This window comes from Mus caroli, unplaced genomic scaffold, assembly GCF_978045245.1.
Source record: "Mus caroli unplaced genomic scaffold, Mus_caroli_1 scaffold_14, whole genome shotgun sequence".
NCBI classification, from domain to species: domain Eukaryota; kingdom Metazoa; phylum Chordata; class Mammalia; order Rodentia; family Muridae; genus Mus; species Mus caroli.
The window spans coordinates 19,987,937-20,001,978 of NW_028227269.1; positions in this window are offsets into that span (position 1 = coordinate 19,987,937).

Sequence of the window (14,042 nt, forward strand, 5' to 3'; positions counted from 1 at the left end):
TCCATCTGCCTCTTCTGTGTCTTTCATACCCCCTTCTGAGTGAGATTCAACCATGCTCATTTGTGCCTTGTCTTTTTTAGTGTCTTTCGGTCTATGAAGTGCAGTGTGGGTATTCTGTACTTTATGGTTATTATTCACTTGTAAATGAGTACGACATGCATGTCCTTTTGGGCCTGAGTTACCTCATTCCAGATCTTAGTTTCTAATTGTACCCATTTCTCTGCAAAATTCATGATGTCCTTGCTTTTTATACCTGAATAGCATCCCATTTTGTAAATGAAACATGGTTTTTGTGTCCACATTTCAGTTGAGGAACATCTGCATTCTTTCCTGTTTCTAACTGTTATAAATAAAGTGGCTATGAACTTAGTGGAGCAAATGCCCTTGTGGGTATGTGCCTACAAAGGTACCCTAAGTAATTCCTCCTGCTTGTATGTTTTAAATTAATGGAAGGAGTATTAAAAGTGTTTTCTCATCCCAAGATGGAACCTTAAACAAAACCTGCTGCAAATGTGGTCCAAGCGAGGCAGGGTCCATTAATTTAGAAGCCAAACTTCACAAGATCATCCACATTGTGCCGCTTCTGGAAACTGAAAGATGAAAATACCATGGTCATAGATTCTTTCTCTATGGTTTCAGTTTAGCAGCACTCCAGCCATCTTTTGACAAAGTCAGGATCCCAGGGAAGATTCTGTGAGAGTTCCTTGCCTTTAAGTGGTGAGGTTGATCCCTGAGTTGCATTTTGTGACCACAGATTGTGGAGAAAACTAACGCATTGAGAAATCTGCCTTGGAGAGATGCTACAGGGAGATGAAGTACCCAAACTGAGAGATGTATGAGAAGTTACCGGAAGAGCACCATCTATGCCTTTAGCAATTGAAGTCCAATGTGTTTGAGACAAAACTAGGATTTGTTGTTTGCCCTGCTGTTTTTCTTGCCTTTGTCCAAATTCTCTCCCTACGTGCACATTCCTATCGATTGGAATGGGAAGGCGTATTCAGTGCCATTTTATGTTGGGAAGATATAACTTGCTTTCTGATTTTGCAAGATGTGGCTGTCAAGATATTGTCTGGAGTGTCAGCAGAGACTTTAGACATTTGAACAGTGCAGGAGCCTTTCTAGATTCATCTTGGGGAAGATGAAAGTGTATATACACTCAAAAATTTCCTTTTTCTTTCTTTCCTTTTTTTTTGTTTATCTTATATTTTAGATATTCATTATCACCTTAATCACTGTCCCTACCCTAGGTCCCTGCCCTCACAGACTCCCTCCTCCCAATCTCTTCTGTTTCTCCTTTGAGCAGGGTTGTGGCCCTTTGTCTATTCCCTGGGCACATAGGTTATAGTCTTATTTTTTAGGATGGCATATGCTCATGACATCAATACTGCCTGAGGCTTCAGAGTCATTGGATTCTGGGTGTTGATGTTTCCCCAAACTCTTGTGTTTGTTTTGAAATTTTTGAATAAATAGGAGTGTTTTGCCTGTGTGTGTGAATATGAATATCATGTGTGCCTCATCATTAGTGTTGTTGGAGGGTGGACTCAGAACTCCTGTTCATAAAGCCATGGGTCACGTAAATGCTAGTAATTGACCACTGTTATCTGGAAGACCAGCAAGAGCTTTCCACAGCTGAGTTATCGCTCTCTCATGCCTTATGTTGATTTTTATGTTCAACACTTATATTACTAATATTTTCATCTGTCCATTGGTCCATTAAATGTGCCTTGATTGCTAGTAAAGTTTTACTAATGGTGCAGTTTAAAGCGGTACACTTCTTGTTTCTGCTAGATGAGTACAGAAGTGCAGGGAATGTATACTTCTTTGTAGGAACTGTAGTAAACAACTGAGTTCTTTCTATCATTTTTGTCTCCGTGATTGATTTTTGCAGTGGAGTAAGGGTCTTAATATGTAACTTTTGCTGTCCTGGAAAGTATTACATAGAACAGACTAGGATCCAGCTCAATGACGTATACCTGCCCGTGACTCTGGGATTAAAGACATGAACACATACACCCTGCTTGTCCGTGATTTTTCTCGTTAGTGATTCTTCTTACAATTTCTGGGATGTGTCCTCAGAACTGTTGATCTGTTTTACCCTACATCTCCTTCTCATTGGAATTCCGCTCGAAAGACTTTACGCTATTTATTTAAAAGTTTCATAAGCAACACAAGTGAACCTTCAACTCAATTTTCTTTAAAATGTTATGGTACTTAGATTATAACTTCTGTGTCTGGAAGTCAGTGGAGGAAGCACCAGAATTACATAAATATATGATCAAGGAAGTATACATTTACTTTACAGTGATGTCAGTACCATGCTTTGTGATGTACACATGTATGGGATATTTTAGGATGCAGTGACTTATGATGATGTGCACGTGAACTTCACTGGGGAAGAGTGGAATTTGCTGGATCCTTCCCAGAAGAGTCTCTACAAAGATGTGATGCTGGAGACCTCACTGTTATAGGTATGACTGTAAATTTTCTTTTGCTTTTCAAAATAGTGGGAAGAGATGTCTCTTGGTGAGTGATGATGCTCTGTTATTTCAATTGAGAACAAGGAAGATTGAGATGAATAAATAGTGTCCAGTGATGTGAAAATTCACAGTACCTTGAATTTTGCCTTATTTCCAATACTAAATCATTCATTTTTCTGGTACTGTCTTTTAGGCTACACTTGGGAAAATCATCATATTGAAGAACATTGTCAAAGTTCAAGAAGAAATGAAAGGTAATTTTCATGTGCAAGCTGATGCAATTATGCCTCTGAAGAAATTTTACTATGTTATGGAAGCTCTAAAGAAAAGCAGGAGTGTAAAATGTCAATACTTCAAGTGTAACTATAATTACAATATTCTTTTTTTTAAGATTTATCTATTTATTATATGTAAGTACACTGTAGCTATCCTCAGATACTCCAGAAGAGGGCATCAGATTTTGTTATGGATGGTTGTGAACCACCATGTGGTTGACAGGATTTGAACTCAGGACCTTCGGAACAGCATTCTCTGCTCTTAACCACTGAACCATTTTGCTGACCCTAATTATAATATTCTTAAAAAAATGTTCTGCCTCCATGTAGTTATCTGATTTATCTATCAAAGCATTCCTCAAGATGAGGAAACATTGCCTTAAGAGATACCTTCATTCAATTTGTAGCTCTATTAGAGCTATACTGATCTGACAATGTGTATAGACTTACAAGACTTAGATATTGCACATCGAATAGTGATAAATATATATCCCAAACCTTCAGATTAGCAAATAATCCATGGGAAAGTTGGTGATACTCATATTCTTATAGTGAAATTGATCATTTGTTTAGGGTACAGTTTATGAGAGTCAAGAGTATTGTCATAGGAGAAACCTTAATTCATATAATACATGTCTATGAGGAACAAAAAGTCAAACAGTGTGAATGCAATGTGGAAACCTTTCATCTGTTATTTTTCTTTTAATGTATATATCATGTGTCACAATGGATAAAAGCCATGTGAGCATAGGGATATTGAAAGAAGCAATGTACTGCTTTCTATCCCAGAGCAGTGAGAAAATATGTCAGATTCTGCCTTTGGTAGACATTCTGAATATGAGAAAAGTTGCAATCAATTGGTTTTCTAATTTTACTGGGAACTTCTCCAAGCTCACACTGTACAAAATCTTTATGGGTACTAGGAATTTGGAAATTCTTTTGTTTGTCCTGGTTCACAGTCAAATGTGGTATAATTACGCTACAGGAAAAATTATGAAAGCAATTAGTGTTATAAAGCTTTGAATTGTTCCATTTTCCTCATATAGATGAAATACATCATGTAAATATCCCATATAAAAAGGATGTTATAAATATCAGCCATGTAATAATCATCACAGATATCTCGAAAGATGCAAAACAACCCATAATGAGGGAGAACACCATGAACATATGAAGTGATAAAACCAGATGATCTGGTCCATCTTTATCCTTAGACCAATTTGTAAACTTTATTCATCTTGATGAAATGATTGAACAGGGAAATTAATGTAGTAAACATATCACATGTGCCAATTTTCATTGCAGGTATGTAAGTAATCATAGTGGAGAGAAACTCTATGAATGTAATGAACATTCTAAAGCCTTTTCATGTCCCAGTCATCTCCAATGTCATAAAAGAAGACAAATTGGAGAGAAAACACATGAACATAACCAATGTGGTAAAGCCTTTCCAACACTCAGTCATCTTCAATATCATAAAAGAACCCATACTGGAGAGAAACCATATGAATGCCATCAATGTGGTCAAGCCTTTAAAAAATGCAGTCATCTCCAATGTCATAAAAGAACACATACTCGAGAGAAACCTCATGAATGTCATCAATGTGGTCAAGCCTTTGAAAAATGCAGTCATCTCCAACATTATAAAAAAAACACGTACTGGGGAGAAATCTTATGAATGTCATCAATGTGGTAAAGCGTTTTCAAAACACAGTCTTCTCCAACGTCATAAAAGAACACATACTGGAGAGAAACCCTATGAAGGTAATCAATGTGGTAAAGCCTTTGCACGTCACAGTTATCTCCAATGTCATCAAAGAACACATACTGGAGACAAGCCCTATGAATGTAATCAATGTGGTAAAGCATTTTCAGGTCACAGTTATCTCCAATGTCATAAAAGAACACATACTGGAGAGAAACCGTATGAATGTAATCAATGTGGTAAAGCCTTTGCAAGTCACAATGGTCTCCACTATCATAAAGAACACATACTGGAGAGAAACCCTATGAATGTAATCAATGTGGTAAAGCCTTTGCAAGACCCAGTTATCTCCAGTGTCATGAGAGAACACATACTGGAGAGAAATCCTAAGAATGTAATTGATAAAGCCTTTACATGTCATAGTCATCTCCAACGTCATAAAACTAAACGTCCTGGAGAGAAACCATATGAATGTAATCAATGTGGTAAAGTCTTTGCAGGTCAGAGTCATCTCCAATATCATAAAAGAACACATACTTTCCCGATATAGCTGTCTCTTGTTAGGCTATTCCAATACCTGGCAAACACAGACGTGGATGCTCACAGTCATTCATTGGATGGAACACAGGGCCCTCAATGGAGGAGCTAGAGAAAGTACCCAAGGAGCTGAAGGTGTCTACAACACTGTAGGCAGAACAATAATATAAACTAACCAGTACCCCCCAGAGCTCATGTCTCTAGATGCATATGTAGCAGAAGATGGCCTAGTCTGCCATCATTGGGAAGAGAGGCCCCTTGGTCTTGCAAACTCTATAAGCCCCAGTACAGGGGAATGTCAGGGCTCAGAAGTGGGAGTGGGTGGGTAGTGGAGCAGTGTGGGGGTAGTATATAGGGGGACTTTTGGGATAGCTTTTTAAATGTAAATGAAGAAGATATCTAATAAATTTAAATCTAAAAAAAAACATACTGGAGAGAAACTATGAATTTAATCAATGTGGTAAAGCCTTTTCACAATCCAGTCATCTCCAATGTCATAAAAGTACACATACTGGAGAGAAACCCTATGAGTGTAATCAATGTGGTAAAACCTTTTCACAAATTTATTGTCTCTATAATCATAAAGGTGGCACATGCCTTTAATCCCAGCACTCGGGAGGCAGAGGCAGGCGGATTTCTGAGTTCGAGGCCAGACTGGTCTACAGAGTGAGTTCCAGGACAGCCAGGGCTACAGAGAGAAACCCTGTCTAGGAAAAAAAAAGTACCCATATTCGATAGAAACCTCATGAATGTAGTCAGTGTGCTAAAGCCTGTGCATATCCCACTCCTCTTCAAAACGTAAAAGATTCCACACTGGAAAGAAACCTCATAAAAGCAATCAATGTGGTAAAGACTCTTTACAACTCTATAGTCTCCATTATTTTTAATGAACACATAGAAGACAGAAACCTTAGGAAGGTAATCAGTTTTGTAAAGCATTTGATGTCATGGTCCTCTACAATGACATAAAAGATCACATACAAGTGAGAACACACGTGAATGTTATGAACGTAGTAAAGCCTTTGTATGTCATAGTTCTTTAGGCATACACAAGACAAACCGCATGGCAGAGAAACCCCAATTTAAATGTTTGCTTTTCTCAGAGTTTGTTTGGTCATGAGATCTGTACCTAGCCATTGAAAGGCTGATGGAGAAACCTGACCCACGCTACCGTCTCGCCAGTGAAAACGCAAGCAGGCCACTTGGATCCTTCTGCAGTAAAGCTTTAATACATCTCCAGAGATAGATGATAAGCTTCAGGAGAGGAGACCCAGAGAGAAGAAAACCCTTCCCTTTTATAGGCTGTGAAAAATGATTGGAGACGTGCACCACCCGGATTGGCTGTTCACTTTCAGTCAGTTAAAGCCACGAGAGAGGCAGGGCTCAGGTAATGGAAAGATACCCTGACGCCTCCACACACATACGAGCAACGGATGTCAGCGCCATCTTGTAACAGCGACTGTGAGGGCGGCTCCTCACATCTCCCCCTTTTATTTTAGAAGCAACAGGCCACCCAGTACTGAGAGTGGAGACAGAGGTCAAATCCCCAGTGTGCAAGCATAGGGGCTTTACACAAAACCTCCTCCCAGGCTCATCACCTGGAGGGGTCTTCGTCTGCTCCCGTGTCGTTTTTCCTGGGGGAAGGACACTTGGACACTCAACCTTCATACAAGATGACATGTCTCCCTAGAATAGGCTCATCTTATGCTGCAGAGCCTTTCTACTGCAGTGCTTAGCCGTACAACTCTCCCCGGCTGCTGAAGCACACTCATTCTATCCTGTGCAATGAGACTAGCCTCGTGGGGTGCAAGAGCTGAGCGGCCAGCGACCTATTGCTTAAGCATCGATAATCGTATATCAGGGGAGGCACCATGCTCCAAAGCAACAAGCGCCTGGGTTACTACCATCCTGTCCCTCCTTGTTTGGACTTTAAGTTTGCAGATCATCCATAGTAGGAGCAGTACTCCACAACACACAGCCACTCCAAACAAATCCACCCCCACCCATTCCTTGAAGTAGGAGAATGCTGCAGAAATCCAGGTAGAAAATCCTTCTGTCAATGACAGGTCAAGAAGTGTCGAATTGACTTGTAATACAGCGATGCTCAGCTCCCAGAGTGTCTGTTCAAATTCTATGGTCCAATACTGTAACAAATAATGAGACAAAGCCTTTGACAGGTTAGTTGCTCTTGTAAAATCCTCAAATTGTACTGAGGTGATACAGAGGCCAGACAGCTTATGTTCACAACCCAGCTGAGCCATTTGCCACAGGACATCCACCTGCTCTTGGATCAGATCGATCCGTTGGTTTACCAACATGAGGCCTCCCTATATCTGGGAGTTGGCCTTGGCCTGCCTGTCCAGGGCCGATGTCATTCTTGCCGAAAGGTCATTGATGGTTTGCGTTGTCTGAACCGTAGCAGACAAGGCAAGGGCAGAAGCAGTGATAGAGGCAGCTATTGCTGCTGTTGCTACCAAGCCAACTATAATAGCAGAGATTCCAAAATCTCTCTTTTCTTTAAATAAGGTTAAACTGCTAGGGGCTTCTACAGGAACTGGAACAAATTTAGGCATGCGAGTAACCAAAGCAAAGGAATACTTAGTAGCATCCCAACACAGGGCATAGAAACATTCATTAAGCAAGTAATCTAACTCTAATTGATTACTATTTAAACTTTTTTCACTTACCACCCACAGAAAGGGGGCTAAACACTATATAAGGATATACACTGGCTTTGGTCTTTCAAGTCAGAGATCATCACAAAGCACAGGCTTCCTTTGAGGGAAAAGTTCTATTTTCCATCAGAGCCTGAATTTGCCCATCTAATGGTAAAAAGGCAAGTCCCAGCTCCCTATCAGTAGTAAAGAAACGTGGAAACACTTGTGCACTGTGCATGAAACACTTGTGCACTGTGCATGACAGGCATGGGCAGGGGAAAGGTGGACATAATACCCCAACGCAATTTCCCCGATATACTAGGAACCAGGATCTCCAGTAGAAGGGTCAGTATCCATCGTTGTTTCAGTGTTCCCTCTTTTGTCCACATCTTCTGAAGGGGAGATCCTTCGGGTGACGTGTTCTGGAACCCAAAGAGGATTGTCTTTTTCCTGTGGAAAAACACAAATAGCTCCCCTGGATCTTATTAAAATAGGATCCGGGCCTCTCCATTTTCTGGTTAAGACATCTTTCCATTTGATCATTTCTCTAGGTCTGTTTGGTTCTGAACAGTGACGATCAGCCACAGTGCGGCCTTGTTCATCAAGATTCAAAAAATTAAGAGTAAAGAGTGCCATAGAGACAGCCACTCTCGGTGTTAAGGGCAGAGCCTCGTCGACTCCCCCTTTCTGTTTGATTAGGTAAGATTTAAGAGTGCGGTGGGCACATTCCACAATGCCTTGTCCCTGAGGGTTGTATGGCAAACCAGTGAAATGAGTTACATTCATCTGGCGACAGAACTATCGAAATTTTTGAGAGGTGTAGGCCAGTCCATTATCTGTTTTAAGAATTTTGGGTTGTCCCCAAGCACTCCAGGCTTCAAGGCAATGTTGAATTACATGTGAGGCCTTTTCCCCCGTAAGAGGCAAGGCAAAAATGATACCAGAACAAGTATCCACAGAAATATGCAGGTATTGAAGCCTCCTAAAGGAGGAAATGTGTGTTACATCCATCTGCCAGACTTGTAGCGGTTGAATCCCCCGTGGGTTAACCCCCACATGTGGCACTGGCAAGAACTGGCAACAGTTTTGACACTGAGTAACTATTTCCCTAGCCTCTTTTCTGGTCAATGCAAAGCGACGGCGCAAGGTTTCAGCCGTCACATGGAATTGTTTGTGAAAATTTCTTGCAGCATCCACTTGGGATGAAAGGGCAGCAGCCACAACCCTGGTGGCCCGGTCTGCGAGATCATTGCCTCTGGATATGGGCCCAGGGAGACCCGAATGTGCTCTGACTTGGGTGATATAAACAGGAAATCTCCTATGTAATAAAACAGCCTGTATTTTTTGAAAAATATCAGTGACTTTACTGGATGATTTTATTACCCCAGCAGCCTCTAGAAGGTTAACTGCATTGACCACATAGGAGGAATCTGACACAATGTTAAGCGGTCCCGGGAAGGCCTTAAGGACCTCCAAAACCACCAAACATTCCACAATCTGAGGTGAAGTTTCATTATATTGTTTAGACACTATTTTGTTATTGGTCACATAAGCGCCTACACCAGTTTTTGACCCATCTGTATACACTATGATTCCTTCTGGAAGCGGTTTTTTTGCTGTCACCTGTGGAAACACTATGGCCTGATTCAGGGAAAATTGTAAAATTGGATGTCTAGGATAATGATTGTCAATATGTCCTGAAAAGGAGGTGACTAATATTGCCCAGTCATCAGATGTAGCCGCAAGGACCTGAACTTGTGTGGCAGTATAGGGAACAATTAGAAATTTAGGATCTCGTCCAAAATGAGTGACTGCTGCTTTTAAGCCACGAAGCACAAGTTGCGCAACGGCGTTAGGATACCAATCGATTACTCTTGCCGGAGAAGCATTGGGATGGATCCATAATAATGGTCCATCTTGCCACAATAGGTTGTGATTCCTCAATACGCCGTAACTGGGCATTTTGTAAGGCATTCTCTACTACTTGCAAGGCTTTATTAGCCGCAGCAGCAAGGGCTCTAGGGGAGGAAATATGTGAATCCCCCTTTAAAATATCAAATAAAGGTTTAAGCTCAGCAGAGGAAATCTTTAAAAAAGGCCTAAGCCAATTTATACTCCCCAATAACTTTTGAAAATCATTAAGAGTATGTAAATGATCTCTGCGAATTTCCAATTTTTGAGGAAGTATCTTATCTGGGAAAATAATGGTTCCCAGAAAGGAACCCACTTCCGAAATCTGAACCTTTTCTGCAGCTATCTGCAGTCCCCATTGGGTTAACATTTTTATCAAAAATGAATAGGATTTTTGTAAAAGCATCATATCTTTATGGCACAAAAGAATATCATCCATATAATGTAATAACAGTAAGGAGGGAAAATATTGTCTCACAGGTTCTAATGCTGCCTGTACAAAAAGCTGGCACATAGTGGGGCTATTTGCCATGCCCTGAGGGAGGACTTTCCACTGGAACATCTTATCAGGCTCCATATGATTAAGGGCTGGAATTGTAAAAGCAAATCTTGGTCGATCTTGGTGACACAAAGGGATGGAAAAGAAACAGTCTTTAATGTCTAAAATGACAATTTTCCATTGCTTAGGCAGGGCAGATAACAGAGGTAAACCCCGCTGGATTGAGCCGAAAAGGTTCATTTGTGCATTAATTGCTCGAAGGTCATGAAGTAACCTCCATTTGTCTGATTTCTTTTTTATGGCAAAAATTGGAGTATTCCACGGGGACGTGGAAGGTTCCAAATGTCCGATCTGCACCTGTTCTGTAACTAGCTTGTTGACTGCCTCCAATTTTTCAGAGGATAGCGGCCATTGGGAAACCCACACGGGTTCCTCTGTTACCCAGGGGATGGGTCTTGTAACCCCAACGGCCCCTAGGAAAAACCCAAGCCCCGTCTACCTGGGTTACCGTTGTAGGAGACGGGCTCAAGTCTACCTTGTTCTTTGCTTCCCAATCCCTTTCCCTTTGTGTACCCCATCTTCTTCATAATATTAGTGGTCTGAACTGAGTATTCATTGGTTAATGTGATTCCCATCTCAGAAAGCACATCTCTGCCCCATAGGTTTATCGGCAGCGGGAGCACATATGGAGTAAACAGGCCCCTCTGTCCTTCTGAGGTTTGCCATGTCAGGGTGGATGAACTAATCGCCTGGCAAGATTGATAACCCAGGCCTTGTAAAGAATGAGAACATTTTGTAACAGGCCAGCTCTTGGGCCACCAGTAAGATGAAATGATACTCTTATCTGCTCCGGTGTCCATAATCCCCTCAAAATCTTTGTCATTAATAAAAAGATGTAGAGTAGGCCTGGCATTCAAAGGCATAACTAGATAGGCTGAATCGGGGCCAGAAGAACCCATACCTCTCAACTCTTTTGTATTATCTTCATCCTTATCAGGGCTGGGCAAGAATATTAATTGTGCAATTCTATCTCCTGGGCTAATGGAAAAAATACCTTGGGGGCAGGAGCAAAGGACTTGAATGTCTTGCAGGTGTTGGTGGTTCACTACCCCAGGATGAACCACAAGGCCTTGTAAAGTGAGAGATCCTTGCCCAATAATGAGACCCATAGTCCGAGGGGGTAAGGGTCCAGGAGACTTAACGGGGATTGGTTGCACATTCATTTGGGGCATGAGTAAGAAACTGGAGGTGGCGCGCAAGTCCACTCCTGTAACTCATCGGGTGTTATCTCCTCTCTCCTGCTCTGGCTTCTGACAAAGTGGCTCCCATATTTGTGAGGGCCCTGGGATCAGGGGCCCAGCACCCTGTTTTTTGACTGTGTGACTGTGAGGGATTAACTTCACCTATCGGGGGCACGAGTCTTCCTTTTACATCTCTGATGCATTCACTAGCTTTGTGATAGCCCTTTCTGCAGCGGGAGCAAAGAACAGCTCCTCTTGCACGTTCAGGTACAGGGCAATCTCTCTTCAAATGTCCAGCTTCCCCACAATTGAAACATGCCTTTTGTTTGTTGAAATTAGGGCGCCTCTGAGATTGCAATATAGCCGCGGCTAGTCCCGCGTTGGTGAGAGGGCCTCCTAGCTCCCTACATATCTTAAGCCAGTCTTGTAACCCTTTGTTTTTACTTGGCATGATAGCTGCCCTGCACTCTTGGGTGGCTTGCTCATAAATGAGCTGTTCAATTAGAGGCATGGCTTGCTCAGGGTCGCCAAAGACCCGAGCTGCGGCCTCAGTCATTCTTGCCACAAAATCAGAGAATGGTTCCTGGGGGTCCTGAACAATCTTTGTAAGGTGACCCCCCCCAGCCTCCCCTTTTCTTGTAAGTGCCTTCCAAGCCTTGACCGCAGCTGCCCCTATCTGGGCGTATCCCCCGAAGGATAGTTAATTTGATTAGTGGCATACTGCCCTTGGCCGGTCAACAATTCAAAGGTCCATTGTCTCTGGTTGTCATCAACTGCTGTGGTATTGACCCTGGCCTGATTTTGGGCCGCATCATACCATAGAGCTTTCCATTCCATATATTGTCCCATATTAGGGAGTGTAGCCTTTGCTATCATTTGCCAATCTGATGGGGTCATGGCCATATTGGCGAATCTCTCGACCTGAACCATAGTAAAATTGGCACTGACCCCATAATTAAGGACAGATTCAGCAAGTTCTTTAAGTTGTTTATAGTCCACTGGGGCATGCATATGCCCCGCCTCCCCAGTATCAAAGACTGGAAATGTTACCTGTATCTTTTTTAACTCTTCCTGAGGAAAAAGAGAGTTAGCACTATACCGCAATTCATAAAGCGGTGGTGCTGTGGGCACAGTAGCTGGTATGCTATCCTTTTTATTACTTCCTGATCGCGACCATCGATCAGGGGTATATCTTTGTTCTTTATATTTTGCTGCCTCCTCCTCTAATTCAGCTTCCTCACTGGGGTCTAGATCTTTGGACCCTGAACTATCAATCTCTAAGGCCTCCAAGATAGGATAAAAATTAGTATAAGGCTTTTTCTTAGTAGAGGGCTCAGTTTCACTGCCCTTCTTTCTTTCTCCCCTTCCTTCTGAATCCCGGGGAGGTCATTTTTTCTTAGGCATTTCTTTCTTTTTTCGAGCTCTTATTCTCTCGCTCCGTTCGGTTTCTGACATACTGTCCTGAACCTCTTCTAGTGTTCCCTGTCCTTCCACAATGGCGGGTCGGCAGGTTACATCCTCTAGACAGTTTTTTATCAGCTTCCAAATTGCCTTGGTGCCCAGGCGTAAGTCTCCTGCTTCATGCTTACGGTCAAGGTCCCTTCCTAGCTTATTCCATGAGGCTACAGTTAGAGACCCCGAACAGGCATACCAGGGAGCAACGCGATCTACTTCCTTAACAAAATTCCGCATAGTATGGGAGGCAACCTGCAGATCACTTTGCTTTAGCACTGCCTGTAACGCGGTGATCACTGACTGTGAAGAGCCCATGATAGAGTGAGTGCCTGCGGCTGATCTACGCCCGACTTATGGTACTCCTTAAGCAAAGCCGAAAGTAAACACGGTGCTCCGCTCCATTATCTACGGGAGGCTTACAAGATACCTCGGTGCTGCCACTTATCTACATCGGACTGACCACACCTCAAATTTCAACACCAGCCTCGATGGACAGAATAAAAATTTCAGCACCAGCCTCGATGGACAGAAATAAAATTTCAGCACCAGCCTCGATGGACAGAAATAAAATTTCAGCACCAGCCTCGATGGACAGCAAATTTCAGCACCAGTCTAAATGGACAGCATATTTCTGCACCAGCCTCGATGGACAGCAACCAAGACTAGAGCTTGTACCGCCCCTTCTTAGGGTGCATCTAGATTAAGACCGAAATCAAAAGGGATAAGAGGTTCACGATCAGATATATCTCTCTGAACTTACCTTTTCCCTGAAGTTCTGAACCCACCCCGTCTCCGGGGGTTCTCCTCGATGCCTACAATGTTAATCCCGGGTTTCTGGCACCAGATGACCCACGCTACCGTCTCGCCAGCGAAAACGCACGCAGGCCACTCGGATCCTTCTGCAGTAAAGCTTTAATACATCTCGAGAGATAGATGATCAGCTTCAGGAGAGGAGACCCAGAGAGAAGAAAACCCTTCCCTTTTATGTGCTGCAATAAAAGGTTGGAGACGTGCACCACCTGGATTGGCTGCTCACTATCAGTCAGTTAACGCCACGAGAGAGGCAGGGCTCAGGTAATGGAAAGATACCCTGACGCCTGTGCACACTTATGAGCAACGGATGGAAGCGCCATATTGTAATGGCGACTGTGAGGAGTAGTTATGCCCCCTCTACTATTTAATTTTTCATTCAGATTGTGAAGTTGATTTTCATCCTTGAAGCCATACTAGAATCACCCAGATGATTTAAACATTCCCAGAAGGCGTGGATTGGACCAGAACCTTG